Source organism: Macaca fascicularis, chromosome 16 (assembly GCF_037993035.2).
Source record: "Macaca fascicularis isolate 582-1 chromosome 16, T2T-MFA8v1.1".
Taxonomy (NCBI): domain Eukaryota; kingdom Metazoa; phylum Chordata; class Mammalia; order Primates; family Cercopithecidae; genus Macaca; species Macaca fascicularis.
The window spans coordinates 14,652,550-14,671,150 of record NC_088390.1 but is presented as its reverse complement, the minus strand read 5'-3'; the positions used below and the strand labels follow the sequence as shown (position 1 = coordinate 14,671,150).

Genomic DNA, 18,601 nt, shown 5'->3' with positions numbered 1-18,601 from the left:
GAAAAACCAAAGCATTTTCCCTACTCTACTCTCACATGCAAGTCACCTCGTATGACCAAAATGTGTATGAGTTTTCCCCTCATATTGACCAAGCAGTTCTCCAGGACACCAGCTGGGTGTCCTCTAATTTGATCCTCACACTATCTACCTGGAGATAGCAGGTCTTGGAGCTCATACTTGGGTCCCCCAGGGCCCTTGGATCCTGCTTTAAGCATCTACTCTAGCAGAAGAATCGATATTTCAGAAACACATTCCATCAAACAGCTGAGATGCTAAACACAGGGAAGAGAAACATCTCTGTCCCTGAGAACCCATAACTGGATGCCGAAATTTCCCTGGTACCTTAGAAGAACTTAAGGTTAGGCAGAGCAGAGAGTCACCAAAAATGGAGGGACTGTTACCCAAAAAAGAAAAAAAAAAAAAAAAAAGAGGAAGAAAGGAGAAGATAAAATGAAGACTTTGATTGAGTTCAACAAGCACTCACTAGGTGCCTACAGTGGCAAGGCCCTGTACTGAGACCTCCAGAAACAGAGAGTACCCTTGAGTGAAACAAAGACAATGGAAGGAAGAAAGAGGAAAAGAAAGGAGAGGAGGGGAAGACAGGGAGGAAGAAAATAAAAAGAAAAAAGAGAAAGAAGGAAGGAAGGAAGGAAGGAAGGAAGGAAGGAAGGAAGGCAGGGAGGGAGGGAGGGAGGAGAGGAGAGGGGAGGGAAGGGGAGGGGAGAGAGGAGAGGGAAGGAATTGTGATCAGGGAATCATGACCCAATCATAACCAGTCACCTCCCACCTGCTCAACAAGGAATATAAGATGTTTAGCAATTAGAGGGAGGAAGGGAGGAAGGGAGAGAGAAAGAAGGAGGGGTAGGGTAGATAACAGGGGGTTGTACCACCCTATCCTTGATCAGTATCACCAGCGCCACTTTGACACTCCTATGGAGGAAGAACTTAGGCACAGTAACCTAACTAGAAAGAGAGGGGACTTGGATTTTTAAAATTTTATCATGCATAAGAGTAGACTTATGGTGAGCACTGCCCTTTATGATGTCTTGTTTGCTTCAGGTTCTTTCATCTTTGTACGCATCTTTTATGGGGATAAACTCACTGGCGAGGCCAATCCTTCAGACCTGACTCTCAAGGCCGCCTACAGTCCATCCACATTCACTCTTCCAAATTCCCCGCTTGCCAGGGAATTGCGACCAGGCAATCATGACCCAATCACAACCCAGAAGCACATCCTGTTCTTCTCAGCTCTCTGCCTTTACTTGTGCCAGTCCGTTGCCCTGAAATGCTTCTTCTGTCCTATTAGTCACCCACTCTCTCTCTCCTGTCCACACCCACCCCCAAACACTCCATGACCTACAAGGCTCCAGCCTCACGGCCACCTCTATAGACCTATAGAACTACTTTAGCTCCAGTAAAGGGATTTTTTTAATTACAAAAGAAGTAGCAGATAGAATACCTATATCATGCTATCTACCTTACCAGGTAATAACAGCATGTTTGTATGTTTTCATACACATTATATACATATATATTCATGACTGAATTTGATTCCCTAACATCCGTTTCACCCCCAAATGACTGCCTAATTCTGGTTATTCTATTTCACTTTTTTCAGATACACGTTTCAGAACAGGCACCTGGACCCATTCTAGCCAGTGAATCAAGATGAAAAGTTGGCTGGAATGTGCCTGGAAAATGCTCTCTCCCACTCCTAAGGAGACATGAGAGGAGACGACCCCCTCCTCTCTGGGTATCGCCTGTCTAAGTACGATGTCCAGGGCTTTCTCAGCCATCTTGCTCCCAGCCGGGAGAGGAAGCCATCATCAAGGATGCCAGATCCTTACCTCCTGGAATATTTCAAATTTGGTATCAACGAGTCCATATTAACCACTCCCAGCAACCAGCACCCTGCGAACTTACTGAAACGTGAGGTGCTGAAGATCTGTATTTCTTTCTTTTTTTTTTTTTTTGGGCGTCTCGCTCTATCACTCAGGCTGGAGTGCAGTGGCGCGATCTCGGCTCACTGCAAGCTCCACCTCCCGGGTTCACGCCATTCTCCTGCCACAGCCTCCCGAGTAGCTGGGACTACAGGCGCCCGCCACCACGCCCGTTTTGTGTTTTTAGTAGAGACGGGATTTCACCGTGGTCTCGATCTCCTGACCTTGTATTCTGCCTGCCTCAGCCTCCCAAAATGCTGGGATTACAGGCGTGAGCCACCGCGCCCTGCCCGAAGATCTGCATTTCTTAAGCAGTTTGAACTGAGTTCTGCTGTTTACGGTAAAAAAAATCTAACTATATATCTAGTTTTCATACTTGTATTGTTGATGGTGATGGGAAAAATAGAATGATGGTAAACGGTGAGTTCAGAATAAAAAATCAAATGAAATATGCAAATAAAAAAAGCCAGATACACAAAATAATACCCCCCAAATAACTATATTAAATCATAAGTAAGTTTCACTATTGCTAACACAGAAGAGGGTTTGAGCTGGGCTCCCTTTCTGATATGACAAAGTGTTCTAAGGCAGTGTCTCAAATCAAAAAATATACTTGAAGTTATACAGCCTGTCACTGAACCCAGGTCCATCCCTTCCTGGCTCTGTGACCTTGGACAAGTCACAGAATATTACTGAGCCTCGGGCTTTTGTCTTTGCAACAGGAGCAATCATAATAGTTAAAGTAAGGCATTGTTGTGATTAAATGACGTAATGTATGTTGAGCACCTAGCAGAACTCTTGACAGATACAGTCGGTCACTCCTTAGACATCGGTTGCTGTCAATAGTTTCAAGGGAGTTGGTGAGAAGTGTGAATTTATCACCTAAGCTGACCACCTGCTCAACAAGGTATGTAAGAGCTTTAGTAATTGGAGAGAAGATAGGAAAAGGTCAGCCCAATCAAATGGAAGCTTTAAGAGAAAGATAGTGACAATTGCTACCACAGGAGACCGAGTCATAATGGGCCAATATCAGTAAGACAAAGAAAACTCCAGTGCATTCCATTTGTAGACAGGGTAGACAGAGTGATCAAATTGAAGCATCTACCATACAAAGCTGCTTCACCTGTGTTTGTATTTACCTAGTATAGGCTGCATAATGGAGTATTTGTTGTCTGCATAAAAAAGTTCTTAGCCTGACAATCCAATGTGGCTTGTAGCTTGTGGCTTTGTTCCACAAACTCTTTATCTCATATTCCCCTCACGTTGTTATCATGTTGTGCTGTGAGAGGCTCCAAAGGAGAAGCCATGAAGAGCAAAGGAAACTGAGCTTTCTCAGCTCACTCACATCCACAATCACCCACAGTGCAACAAACTCATGCACCGACAGTCTACACAAAGTTACAGCTTTGCCGAAAACAACTTAAGACTAAAGGCATGACTAATGAATAAAAAGAAAAAGAATCCAAGTGTCTAATGGATGAATAGATAAGAAAAATGTGATATATATTTTCAACAGGATATTATTCAGCCTTAAAAAGGAAGGAAATTCTGACACGTGCTAGAACATGGATGAACGAAAGGACATGATGATAAGTGAAATAAGACTGTCACAGAAAGGCAAATACTGTATGATTCTGTTAGGTTGGTGCAAACGTAATTGTGGTTTCTACCATTACTTTTAAGTGGCAGAAACTGCTATTACTTTCGCACCAACCTAATACTTATATTAGATACCTAGAGAGGGTCAGATTCAAAGAGATAGAAAGTAGAATGGTGGTTGCCAGAGGATAAGGGGTGGGAGTTGTTATTTTACGACTTTGGGAGTTGATATTTAATGGATGCGAGTTTCAGTTTGCAAGATGAAAAGAGTCCTGGAGACGGATGGTGGTAGCGGTTGTAGGCAAACGTGAATGTATTTAATGCTACTGAACTCTAAACTTAAAAATGGTGGGGATGCTACATTTTATGTGCATTTTATAACAAATAAAAATGAAAAATAATTTTAAGAGGGAGAAAGAAACAGAACAATTTTTTATTGAAAAAAAATGAGGAGGTAAGGAAAGAGCGAAGAAAGAAAATAACAAAATTGAAAGTTAGAACCCCACGGATTTTTAATGGTAATCTTACATCAGAAAATCCAGCTCAGGCCAAACGCTGTGCTTCTGTGGATGTGGCATTTCCAGCGTGACTTTGGTTTTCACCCTCCAAACAGAGTAGCTAGTCTGTGTCTAATTGTGTTTGTTTTTCCCCCTGCAGGGATGCTTAACAGTCCCCTAACCACTGAGATGGTTCCATAAAATTTTATGACAACAATTTCTTAAGCGAAATTTCCATTCAGTCTGTTTGCAGGACCTTCAAAAAAGCTAGAGAAAGCCAAATAGATATAACTTGGGACATTTTCCTGAGATCTAATTTAATTATAAATCATGACTTTACGAGCCTACCATTCAAAACTCGCACAGTTCCTCTGCAGCACAAAATAATTTACTGCTCTTGCAAGACAGTGAGCTCATGCCTTGAACCAAAGGGCACCCTGAACCACATTCCTTTGGGAAACTTTACAAGTTACGTTCTGAAAATGGGACATCTGACATTAGAGGCTGGAAAACTCAGTCCCCCACCCCCGCTCAACAGGCCAGCGTCAGCATGCACAGAACAGAGACTGTGCCCGGAGGCCTTGAGTGCTTAGTTAATGAGAAGAGGAGAGGAAAAGCAAGACACAGAAATGGCTGTGTTCATCCCTGTACAGAGACAATCTGTTATCTGTATTTTTTCACTGTTCACACCCGTTGCGGTTAGGAAACGGCTGCGCTGAACGATCACACTCTCTAATTTAAGGCAGAGAGAGCCTGAAATTATTGGGTGTGAAATGCAAATAGGTTTAGCAGCTTTACTACTATTTATGTGGCCTTCAACTGTGCCTGCTAAAGTGGTTTTTTTCTTTCTTTTTTATCTGAACATCTGGACATTTGTTGAGACTATTTAGCTCTGTGAAAGTTGACCTCATAATCATAATAGCACATGACTCCCGTTAAGGCAGATCAGAGTTACCTTCACTGGGAGGAAGGGGTAGAACTCATCACTAAAACTTTTTGAGAGTTGAGGACTCAAGGCAGAGATTCTGGGTATGTGCCTCCCTCTAGGTCTCGGATGCAAATGCATTGTTTAAGCAAAACCCAAAGCATAGGCAATCGAGAGATGGTTCTTGCCATTGCCTCTACTAGCAGCGTTTGGTGAAGGGAGTTGTTGCAGGTTTCTTGTTGCATATGTTTCCCAACAAGATATTAACCATTCAACAGAAGAGTTGAAGGGTCAGACATTTTAAGCTAATTTTGGGATACACTGTGATTGGGAACCAATCAGAAATGAATGTAAAGCATCTCTAAATAATTGTCACTTCCGAAATCGTAATTCAAGGCCATGAAAGAGACATGACAAAATATTTTCCATTCTTTCTCTCTCTCTTTGTTTTGTTTTGTTTTGTTTTTTGACAGGGTCTTGCTGTGTTGCCCAGGCTAGAGTGCAGTGGCATAATCTCAGCTCCCTGCAACTTTCATCTCCCAGGCTCAAGTTATCCTTGCTCTTCAGCCTCCCACCTCAGCTGGGACTACAGGTACGCACCACCAAGTCTGGTTAATTTTGTATTTTTTTGTAAAGATGGGATTTCACCATGTTACCCAGGCTGGTCTTGAACTCCTGAGCTCAAGTGTTCCACCCACTTGGCCTCCCAAAATGCTGGGATTACAGGCGTGAGCCACCATGCCCCGAGACTTTTCCGTTCTTGTTCAGTGGTGTGTGAATTGTCTGAGGGGTATGACAGTAAGCTAAGGCCCAGACCTGGCTCTTCTGCTTGCTCTCTGTGTGACCCCAAGCAAGCTGTGGAAGTCTTTTAAACTTCATTTTCTCTTTCTTTTTAAAAAAGAGATGGTGGTGATTTTAATCATTCCTCTCTATAACACAGGGCTGTTGCAACTCAAATTAACATATAAGGAGAAAGTACTTTCAAAGTGTCAAAACGCTTATTAAATCTGAAATAATTATAAATGTTTATACAACTCTGTGCTACACATTATATAAATAATTAACACATTTGATCTTTTCAGGAACCCTAAAAGATAGTCTTTTTTTTTTTTTTTTGAGACGGAGTCTTGCTCTGTCGCCCAGGCTGGAGTGCAGTGGTCGGATCTCAGCTCACTGCAAGCTCTGCCTCCCGGGTTCACGCCATTCTCCTGCCTCAGCCTCCCGAGTAGCTGGGACTACAGGCGCCCGCCACCTCGCCCGGCTAGTTTTTTGTATTTTTTAGTAGAGACGGGGTTTCACCGTGTTAGCCAGGATGGTCTCGATCTCCTGACCTCGTGATCCACCCGCCTCCGCCTCCCAAAGTGCTGGGATTACAGGCTTGAGCCACCGCTCCCGGCCAAAAGATAGTCTTGTTATCCCCAATCTACAGTGGAGAAACTGAGGCCCAGAGAGGTTACTTTGCCAAGGTCAAAGCACATATACTTGTCAGAGTTACTATGTGTTTTTAAGATTAAAAACCAACTCCTAACAAGTACTAAGTGTAGTTTTTGACAGTCTCAGAGCTATTTTTTTTTTTTTAATGCCAGGGTTATTACACGATTCTGGGTTCCGAGTTAAAAGGTGGCGCTATGGCTGATGACTTACCTGAACTCCCATTCTTTATCGAGGCTGGGAAAATGGCCTATCCGTTGTCAAACTAGTGTAACTCCCAGCACTCGCTGCAGGCTCTGAGAAGCTTCAAGTCCACAAGGGAGAGTCTCGTACCGCCTCCACTGGAAGCTGCCCAACTCAGTGGTAATGAAAATGCCCTTGCTGTTGGCTTCCATCCTCCCATGTAGCCTTCGAAGCTGCTTCTATTGACACTGCTGTTGCTGGTTTTGCTATGGAAAGGTATAATCACATTTTTCACATGTTAAATTATGAATGGTGGTGAATATCATGAAAAACCCTATAATTTCTGGGGAGTTCAGAAAATTCACATGTTTAACAAAGGCAGGGCCGTGGAATGCAACGTTAACGAAGCAGCCAAGCAGAGCCTGCTGTGTAGGACTGCGAACCATAACCCAGCCTTTTCTATCCCAATTGTTGTGGGCTTTTGCTGTATCCCAAACAGACCAAAAAATACATTAGGTAAGATGACACCCATGTACATGCCAAGCAGATCAAACATATTTAATACTTTACCATATCTGTGCAGATCTCGTTTTCTCCTAGAGAAGAAATGTTACAGATTTCTGAAGCCCCTCCCTCCCACCTATCACTTTTTCACCTCTCTCCGTGGAGTAACCATTATCCTAAATTAGTGTGGATCATCCCGCACTTATTATAGGGCTGCTGTAACAAAGTACCACAAACTGGGAGACAGAAACAAAAGAAACATATTGCCTCACAGCTCTGGAGACTGGAAGCCCAAAGTCAAGGTGTTGGCAGAGCTGGTTTCTTCTGAGGGCTGCAAGAGGGGAACTGTTCCAGGCCTCTCGCCTAGCTTAAGGCATCTTCAGGCATTCCTTGGCTTGTAGCTGCATCACTCCAATCCTCCATCTCCACATGATGCTCTCCTGGGTGTATACATCATTTTCTGTGTGTGTGTGTGTGTTTGTCTCTGTGTCCAAATGCTCCTTTTTCATAACAACACAGTCGTATTAGATCGGGGCCACCCGAGTGACCTCATCTTAATTAATTTAATCATCTGCAAAGAATGTCTCCAAATAAGGTCACATTCACAGGCGCTGGGGGTAGAACTTCAGCAGCCTTAGGGGAACACCAAGCCGATAACACACTCCTTGCATGTTTTTGCAAGGGATGTGACCACCTTTTGGCTCGTTAATGATTCCATTAACATGAAGATTTCCAGCATTTGGATTCAGTATAGCTCCTCGTGTCTGTTCAGAAAGCCATCTAAAAACATATGTAATTAGGTATGGAAGTATATGTCATGGGGATGAATCCTAGTTCAAAGTCCAACCTACCTGTCCCAGTGGGGCTGAATCTTACCCTCTAAAGGCTCACAAATGACACTTTAATGCACCTCACCTCCTAGAACAGAAGACACAAACCAGAGAATTTCCTTTACAGACAGGAAGATAAAATGTATCCCTCTTGCTTCAGCAGACTGAGAAATAGTGTTTTATGTGGGGCGATTACCTCTATGCAGCAGTAACACACTCCAGCATCTCATGGGCTCATCACAACAAAAGTTCGTTTCTTGTTCTTTTATGGCTCTTCGTTGTATCAACCTGGAGGTGATAATTGACCCCAAATAGGCACCTAGACCATACAAGAGAGTGGAATGGAATGTTTGGTAAGCACTAACTGTCTCATCTACAAAGGAAAGAAAGACAGATGTGTGTGCTCTTGCTTCCCCCTTCATACAATAAAACCTCAAATAGGGGAAACAATGGAAATATCTAGAGAAATGTGGACAAATTAAAGAATGTTAGGAGACCCAGGCCATAGCCTAGAGGTGTTGTTAGAGAAGTCACCATCATCTGCATGTTGGCATGGTGTGGAGTCTGGAGGGCAACCTTGCTGAAGGAAGGTGGCTGGGTAGATAAACCTAATGCTGGATTGATGAGGCTTTATGGTTGCTTAGAGAAAGCAGGTAGTTCTGAGGCTCCATGTGGCCCACTGTGGGGATACAAAGATGGTGGAAAGGCTGGTGGACAGACAGAGGTCAAAATCAAGACAGAGACCGCAGTATGCAGGGTGTCTGCAACCAGAAGCCTGTGGTCCAAACCATAGATCCTAGAGGTAGCAACAGGCACAAGGTCAACAGTTTCCAGTCCTCAGAGAGGACTGCACTCCTTCTGTCCTGGGCCCCAGCTCCATCCACACAGCCCTCCCCACACCCAGAGGCATTAATCAGGGAAGAGAGAAGCGTGGAGAAAGAGAAAACAATCTGAAAGTTCAAGCATTTCCTCAGAAGAGACTGAGTCATTGGAAAACCAACTTACACTGGAAACAACTGCAATAATAAACACTGGCAAATTTAATTTTTCCTCTTATTTCCAACATGGTGAGGAAATTCTGAGAAAACCCAGATACAGCATAGAAAACAAAGAAGTTAGAATTTCTGTGCACATCTAAATACAGTGCAAGTAAATTTGCAACCCTGCAAAGTACACTAATTTAATTACTTTGCATGGAAAATCTAGATGTTGTCATGAGCGTTGACACAGGAAAATCTAGTTTCCTTGAGTTCTTCAACTAGAAGGCCAAATAGCTGAATGGCTTTTCTGGGCGTTGTCTGTGACAGCTGTCTCATTTCATTTTCTAATGTGTGAGGCTTCATTGGGAAATGTGCACTGTTAACTGTTTGGCCCATGGCAGGGCTGAGACCCGAGAGCTGACCGGGAGGTAACCGGGTAGGAGAAGGTGTTAGAACAGGGAATACGTGCCTCATGCCAAAGGAAATCAAAGAAACAGAAAGTTGAAGCCAGGGAAATGGCAGGCTGAAGAGTAATCGTAACATGTTGGAGTCCCACATCTCAATTAACCAAATCAGAGAGATCAGCAATGCATAAGTAAATAATATATATAATATAATATATGACATATAATAATAAATGCATAAATAATAAATACATAAGTTGCTCATATACAAGTTGGCAGAGATTTGGCTATCCACGAGGAAATCCAGGGGTTTGCACTGACGGTGTATCTGGGAGGACTCCAGGGTATGATTCAGCTGTATGAAAAACAAATTAGCTCTTTCCCATCTTGCAAGATGGCGGGTGAAAAAGTTGAGAAGCCAGATATGAAAGAGAAGAAACCCAAAGCCAAGAAGGCCGACGCTGGTGGCAAGGTGAAAAAGGGTAGCCTCAAGGCTAAGAAGCTGAAGAAGGGGACGCCCCAGCAGCGGCAGCCCTGTCCTTGTCAGAGGACTTGGCAGATGTTCCCGATCTGCCATGTATTCCAGAAAGGCCATGTACAAGAGGAAGTACTCAGCCACTAAATCCAAGGTTGAAAAGAAAAAGAAGGAGAAGGTTCTTGCAACTCTTACAAAACCAGTTGGTGGTGACAAGAACGGCAGTACCCGGGTGGTTAAACTTCGCAAAATGCCTAGATATTATCCTACTGAAGATGTGCCTCGAAAGCTGTTGAGCCACGGCAAAAAACCCTTCAGTCAGCACGTGAGAAAACTGCGAGCCAGCATTCCCCCCGGGACCGTTCTGATCATCCTCACTGGACGCCACAGGGGCAAGAGGGTGGTTTTCCTGAAGCAGCTGGCTAGTGGCTTGTTACTTGTGATTGGTCCTCTGGTCCTCAATCGAGTTCCTCTACGAAGAACACACCAGAAATTTGTCATTGCCACCTCAACCAAAATCGATATCAGCAGTGTCAAAATCCCAAAACATCTTACTGATGCTTACTTCAAGAAGCAGCAGCTGCGGAAGCCCAGACACCAGGAAGGTGAGATCTTCGACACAGAAAAAGAGAAATACGAGATTACGGAGCAGCGCAAGATTGATCAGAAAGCTGTGGACTCACAAATTCTACCAAAAATCAAAGCTGTTCCTCAGCTCCAGGGCTACCTGCGATCTGTGTTTGCCCTGACGAATGGAATTTATCCTCACAAATTGGTGTTCTAAATATCTTAAGACCCTCATTAAATAGCTAACTAAAAAAAAAAAAAAAAAAAGAAAAACAAATTAAAGACTCCTGGATTATACTGAAAAGGTTGTGAATGTTTACAACTATTTGTGCTTATCAGATTGTACAGAATACTAATAATGGATAGGAGACTGGACAAATATCCCAGGTCCTTCACCCATAGGTGAGACAACTCTGAGAGTAAGCTCTATAGAGTGTCCCAGTGATCTGAAGCATGAATGACATGCCCCAGCCTTCCTTGCTCATAGCAGTACAGGCTCAGTAACACAGCCTGTATTAGTGTCTTCCCCTTCCCTGTTTTACTTCCTCACTTCCTACTCATGCTTACTGGGATCACCTTCCAAGTACCCATCCCCATTTTAATCCTCTTCCGAGGGCTGCTTCTGGGAGAGCCCAGCCTAAGACACTACCACGTGGAGTCGCAAGTACCACAGTGAACGAAGGATATTGACAGGAGAAACTGTATCCCATGAGGAGAGACCCGGATAATCAAGGGTCTGGAAATGATGTCTCATGAAGAGCAATTGAAGAAACAAGGGACATTCAACCTTAGGAAGTGGAGATTTAGGGAATGCAAAGATCTTTAAGTCTGAAAACCTGGTAAGAGAAAAAGAGGACAGCTTGGCATGTGTTGATCCAGAAGGTGACCGTTAATGTGAGGATTTGGAAAGTCTGTGTGGGGGTAAACTGAGTGCTTCAACCCTGGCAAATGGATGTGATTTGGAAGCAGCAAAGGCTGACTAACAAAGGCCTAAGTAGACTTAGGCTGTTCAGAGTACAGATTAGTGTTGAGATAACTGTTGGAAGAATGTTGATGATTTTATGAAGAATGTCGATGCTTTTAAAATTAGATTGCTCATCAGGTGGCAGTCACAAGTCTGAATTTCTTTCTTAATCACTGAAGGCTGTCTCCCTTAGCCTTCTGGATGGCTACTTTTAATGAATTTAGTGTGCCTCAGTATTTCAAGGGGACTCACTGACTGCTTGACAGTCTCCAATTTGTGAAGATGAGTAAGATAGTCACCCTCCTTTCACGAGGCATAGGATAAAGAGACTGAGCTTAAAGGGAAGAAAAGACAGAAGCATCCAGCCACATTAAAAACCAACATTCTCAAGAACTAATGTGAGCGTTGGAATGTGAATCTCTTGTATTAGTCATCGCAATTTAATATTTACTGCACATGAGTTACCACCTATTAAAATTTAGAGTAAAATATCTGGATGTGACTCATGTTATACAAAAAGTCAGAAAAATTCTTACTTAAAAATACACAATAGTAAAGTCCTCTTTTACCTTAAAAGATAAATTAAAATGTGCTATAGAAAATAAAATATGCTAACCAGATAAATCATGGCATGGACTAGCCCTTTCATTGGTTAAGATAATTTCTGTTGCAGTTCACGAAAAATTTGACTAACAGTAGCCTAATTCATGGAGATGCTTAGTGCTTACCTGACAAGGAACCCTGGGATTGGCCCACTGGGTCACACACATCCTCAAGGATGTAGTTCTTCTTTGCCTTCCACTCTGCATCCTTCGCATATTCACTTTCATCCTCCGATTTTCACCCCATGGTAAAAAGACGGTTGCCTTGGTTCCATGCATTGCCTTCTCACAATAGAACATCGAACACTCCACATGAATGTTATAACCACATGATTCAACATTGCCTAAAGCTGGAAGCAACCAAGATGGCCTTCAACAAGCCAATGGATAAACAAAATGTGGTATATCCATGTAATGGGTAAAAAGAAGTGAGCTACCAAAAAAGAAAGAAAGAAATGAGCTACCAAACAACAGAAAGACATAGAGGAACCTTCAGTACATGTTTTTACATAAAAAAGGGCAACCTGCAAAGCTCATATACTGTGTGATTCCAACTATATGACATTCTGAAAAGAAGAAAAAAGCAAAACTATGGAGACAGTAAAAGGATCGGTGTGGTCAGGAGTTCAGGAGGAGCGAGAGGGAATGAATAGGTGGAGCACACAGGATTTTAGGACAGTGAACCTATTCTGTATGATACTAAAATAGTGGATACATGACAGTATGCATTTGGTAAAACCCATAGAATTCACAATACAGAGTGCATCCTAATGTAAACTTTGGACTTTAATAATAATGTATCAATATTGGCTCATCAATCTTAACAAATGTACCACATTAATGGAAGACGTTAATGATAAAAAGGATGGCAAGGGACAGGCTTGGGCTGGGATAAGTATATGGAGTTCTTTGTACTATGTGCTCGATTTTTCTGTAAATCTAAAACTATACTAGAAAATGAAGTTTGTTAACTATAAAAAAATTAAATACAGAAAAGGAGGTAATGAGGTCAGAAATCCCACTCTATATTTCCTTCATTTTATTAGAGAGGAAAATCTTTGCCAGAAACTCCAAATGCATGTTCTTTAATATCTCATTGACCAGCTGTGGGTCAATTCTAGTTGCTGGGGAGTGTGGGGGAAAGATAGGGAATGGCTGTTGAGTTAATAAACAGAGAGTCTGACCCTGAATTTATCCCTGAAGGTGGGGAAATAATGCGGTAAGTACTCTAAGATTCTGCTGTTAATAATGTGAGTATGAAAAGAGGATTTTGGGCTTCCAGTTTAAGTTGAAATTTCAATAGACGTTCACAAGTGAGAATCTTCTATTTTCTGATCAAAATCATGAAGACTAGATTATTTAAAATACAAAGACTTCCTAAAACGTAAGAAACTTAGCTGCAAATAAAATTATCATGAGATTTTTAGAAAAATTCCACAATTAGTGCTCACTTTGGCAGCACATACACTAGAAAAATTCCACAAGGAGTAAGACATGTGGAGCAAAGATGAAATTGCAGCCTGTCACTTGCAGAGGTATTTTCTTATTCGAGAATGAATGAATGAATTTGGCCAGACACAGTGGCTCACATCTGTAATCCCAGCACCTTGGGAGGCCAAGACATAAGGATACCTTGAACCCAGGAGTTCGCGACCAGCCTGCACGACATGGTAAAACTGTGTCTCTACAGAAAAATACAAAAATTAGCCAGGCGTTGGCCAGGCACAGTGGCTCAAGCCTGTAATCCCAGCACTTTGGGAGGCCGAGACGGGTGGATCATGAGGTCAGGAGATCGAGACCATCCTGGCTAACACGGTGAAACCCCGTCTCTACTAAAAATACAAAAAAAAAAAAACTAGCCGGGCGAGGTGGCAGGCGCCTGTAGTCCCAGCTACTCAGGAGGCTGAAGCAGGAGAATGGCGTAAACCCCGGAGGCGGAGCTTGCAGTGAGCTGAGATCCGGCCACTGCACTCCAGCCTGGGTGACAGAGCAAGACTCCATCTCAAAAAAAAAAAAAAAAAAATTAGCCAGGCGTGGTGGCGTGCACTTGCAGTCTCAGCTCAGGGGGCTGAGGTGGGAGGATTATCTGAGCCTGGGGAGGCTGAGGCTGCAGTGAGTCATGATCATACCACTGCACTCCAGCATGGGCTGCAGAGCAAGACTCTGTCTCAAAAAAACAAAACAAATTTATTAGTAAAGATGAGACTAATTTTCCCCCAGTATCTACTGCCCAGTTCAGGGATAGAAGGTCTGCACTAACCAGAAAACTGAAAACCTGTTTGTCTCCACAAGACAGGTGTTATCTAAGGTAAGTCCTATTTCATCCATCCCATCATCCACCCCAACAACATCCTTCTACCTTTGTTTTGGAATCAGGATACCCAATAACGGACAATGGCTAGAGAAGAAGGGATAAGCACCAATGTTCTCACTTCTGAGTGCTACAGACAGATAAGAAGGAGCAGAAACATAAAGAAGTAACGGATCAGCGCTTCGGGAAATCTCAGATGTTAAATCATTCTTTCCAGCAAGGAAAGAACTATGAACATTTGCCAGCCCTTATCTTATTATTTGAGAGAATTCTAACAATTAGGTGGGAGTAAAAGCATTTTTTTAAAAAAATCCATCCACCTGATTTATGGAAAACACCAGTCCTGAATAAACATTTTTTCATTTAAGAAGCCAGCTAAATATGAGGCTTACACATATATTCAGCTCTACAGGAAAAAGAGTTCAGGCCTTTACACATCACAAGGAACCATAAACTTTAAAAAATGTTTATTGTAAGAAATGAGTACATTTTAGAAATCATCTGATTTGTGTTCTAAATAAATTCCCCCAAAAAAACAAATAAAAAAAAAACGCATAAATACCAGTACAAAAGATGATACAATATGATAACAGATTTTAAAGCAAACAAAGGAGAAATTGACAAGATAAGGAAAGACAAGAAAAATTAAAATGTGGTAGCATTAAGAATTAAAAATTAAAATGGAACCATCGGCCGGGCCCAGTGGCTCACGCCTGTAATCCCAGCACTTTGGGAGGTAGAGACTGGTGGATCACCTAAGGTCGGGAGTTCAAGACCAGCCTGACCAACATGGTGAAACCCCATCTGTATTAAAAATACAAAAAAAAAAAAAAAAAAAATTAGCTGGATGTAGTGGCGGCACCTGTAATCCCACCTACTCGGGAGGCTGAGGCAGAAGAATCGCTTGAACCCAGGAGGTGGAGGTTGCAGTGAGCCGAGATCACACCACTGCACTCCAGCCTGGGCGACAAGAAAGAAAGTCTGTCTCAAAAAATAAATAAATAAAATAAAATAAAATGGTACCATCTATGTGCTATTGCTTTTAAAAATCACCAAGACATAAAGCAATAATCAAATGATATATTAAAATATAGAATGGGAACATTGTGGTATTAACAGAAATGGTGGGAGAACATAAAAACCAACAAAATATGGAATTAAAACTAGACTACAAATATAAAACAATTTCGCAAATGAAAGCATAAGGGTTACATAAGAATACACAATGATTTTATAATAATTATCTATGTTGAAAAATCATAGAATATAAATTGAAAAATCATGAAAGATTTTTAGGCAAGATGAGATGAAGTGGAAACATTCAAAAAGTCTATTTGTCCTGGCTGGGCACAGTGACACGTATGCCTATGTTCCCAGCTACTCTGGAGACTAAAATGGAAGGATCACGTGAGGCCAGGCATTCAAGACCAGCCTGGACAACATAGTGAGACCCTGTCTCTACCAAAAAAAAGAAAAAAAGTCAATTTTTCATAGAGGGAAACAGTAAATTCTGCCATTTATGATGCAGATCATTAGAGAAATATAAATTTTAAAAGAATCTTTCAAACATAAAGTATCCTATAGAATCAGGATGTCATATAACAGTTTAGCAAAAGATTAAAAAAAAAAACACAAAATAGGGAAAGAAAAAAGTAAAAAAAAATAAAATCAAACATGGGTTGTTACAATAAATAGATACAGACTAACCTCTTTTCATTTGTCAAAAGAAATGCAGTCAAATTGTATAGAGAGTACAGGATACAGGACTAAACAAAGCAACACAGAAACAACAAAAGACAAAAAATGAGTACAGATACATCAAGCAAATGCAAACTCAGAGAAGTCAGATGACCCAAAATTAGTATCATACAAATTATAACAGAAGGAAAAGGCATAAAATGCAACAATGTATTCACAATGAAGATACATTGCAGAAAATGCATACATTTTAGAAATCACCTGATTTGTCTTCTAAATAAATATCCTCCCAAAACAAAAAAAATTCATAAATAATAGCACAAAAGATGATATAATACAACAGCAGACTTTAAAGAAAAAAAGGTGAAATGGACAAGAAAAACAAAATGGACAAATTATAACAGAGGGAAAAAAGCATTAAATGTAACAATTTATTCACAATAAAGATATATTGCAGAAAATGCATACATTTTAGAAATCACCCGATTTGTGTTCTAAATAAATTTCCCCCCAAAACGAAAAAAAAATCCGTAAATAATAGCACAAAAAAAATGATCCAATACAATAACAGACTTAAAAGAAAGGCAGGCCGGGCGCGGTGGCTCAAGCCTGTAATCCCAGCACTTTGGGAGGCCGAGATGGGCGGATCACGAGGTCAGAAGATCGAGACCATCCTGGCTAACACGGTGAAACCCCGTCTCTATTAAAAAAATACAAAAAACTAGCCGGGCGAGGTGGCGGGCGCCTGTAGTCCCAGCTACTTGGTAGGCTGAGGCAGGAGAATGGCATAAACCCAGGAGGCAGAGCTTGCAGTGAGCTGAGATCGTGCCACTGCACTCCAGCCTGGGCGACAGAGTGAGACTCCGTCTCAAAAAAAAAAAAAAGAAAAGAAAGGCAAAATGGACAAGATAATGAAAGACAACAGGAAAAATTAAAGTGTCCTGAGTCTTTATTCAGAAAGGTGCAGCAGCTCTATGAAATAAGTACTATATAAAATTCTTCCAAGGGACACCCAGGAAAGCTGGAGTAAATATTCAGGAGGTTGTTATGGTTTGACTATGTCTCCACCCAAATATCATCTTGAATTGGAGCTCCCCAAATTCCCACATGTTGTGAGAGGGACCTGCTGGGAGGTAATTAAATCATGGGGGCAGGTTTTCCCATGCTGTTCTTATGATAGTGAATAAGTCTCAGAGGCCTAACGGTTTTATAAAAGGCAGTTCCCCTGCACACACTCTCTTGCCTGCCTCCATGTAAGATGTGCCGTTGCTCCTCCTTCACCTTCCTCCATGATTGTGAGGCCGCCACAGCCGTGTGGAACCATGAGTCCATTAAACTCATTTTTCTTTATAAATTACCCAGTCTTTGGTATTTCGTTATAGCAGGATTAAAATGGACTAATACAGAGGTGTGTTCTTGGGGTAGAGGGATTAGTATTGTAGAGACATCAATTCTCCCCAAAATAATACATTAATTTGATGCAAACTCCATCAACTCCCCCCGACCTCAAAATATTGTTTCTGGAACTTGACAAAATTATTTGAAAGTTCCTATGGAAGAACAAAATAAATGAGAACAAGAAGGTAATATTTAACAAAAAGATTAAGCAGCAGGTTTTGTGCTGCCACATAATTAACATAGGAACACTCAGAAGCGCTTCCCATTTCCATTTTCTCTCATTTGGGCTCCCTCCCACTCTCCACAGTGGCTACTTTGACCCTCAAACCAACATTTTCCCCACCCACTCCAGCCACTCCCAGACTTCCATTGTACTTCATAGAGAAGGAGAGAAGAAAGAAGCCACAGGTGGACATCTCTGCTTCCATTCCTTTTTTCTCTTACTGTGAGAAATTTTAACTCCACTTATCAAAGACATCATGTTCTGGATCCCACATACACTTTAATTCTCAAAAATTTTCTTACTCTCTCTGTCTCTTTCTTTCTCCTTGATTATTACCATCAGTTGAGAAACATTCTTTAATATCTCTAACAACAACAACAACAACAACAAATATTTAAGTGGATTCCTAGGATACCACCTTATGCTTTTTCCCAATGGCCAAAATTCTCCAAATGAGAACAAGGTTTTGTTTTCTTTCAAAATCAGTCTGTAGTTTTACCCTAATCTGGTTTCTGCCTCCAACATGCCACCAAAATTGCTCCTGGAACATTGTTTTTGTTTCTTTTTTTTTTTTTTTTTTTTTTTTTGAGATGGAGCCTCACTCTGTTGCCCAGGCTGGAGTGCAGTGGGACAATTTCGGCTCACTGCAGCCCCTGCCTCCTGCGTTCAAGCGATTCTCCTGCCTCAACCTCCCGAGTAGCTGGGATTATAGGCACCTGCCAACACACCTGGCTAATTTTTGTATTTTTAGTAGAGATGGGGTTTCACCATATTGGCCTGGCTGGTTTTGAACTCTTGACCTCAAGTGATCCACCCACCTCGGCCTCCCAAAGTGCTGGGATTACAGGCATGAGCCACCACACCTGGCTCTGTACTCCAGGGACATATTGACCCAGTGGATTCTCTTTCATTTTTCTCTTACCAAAGGTCTCAGCAACATTCTACTCAACACCTTCCTCCATGAAATACCTCACCCTTTGGTCCGGTGACTCCATTCTTTGCTGTTTTTATTCCCCCTCTTGGTGCTATTTTCCCTTCTCCTGAGATCCCTGGTCCTAATCTCTAAAGGC

At 41.8% G+C, this 18,601-nt stretch overlaps 1 pseudogene; it reads left to right on the top strand.

The window, feature by feature from the left end:
* The first annotated feature begins 9,667 nt into the window (after positions 1-9,667).
* On the top strand, positions 9,668-10,612 carry LOC102133343 (large ribosomal subunit protein eL6 pseudogene; annotated as a pseudogene).
* The last annotated feature ends 7,989 nt before the right edge of the window (positions 10,613-18,601 follow it).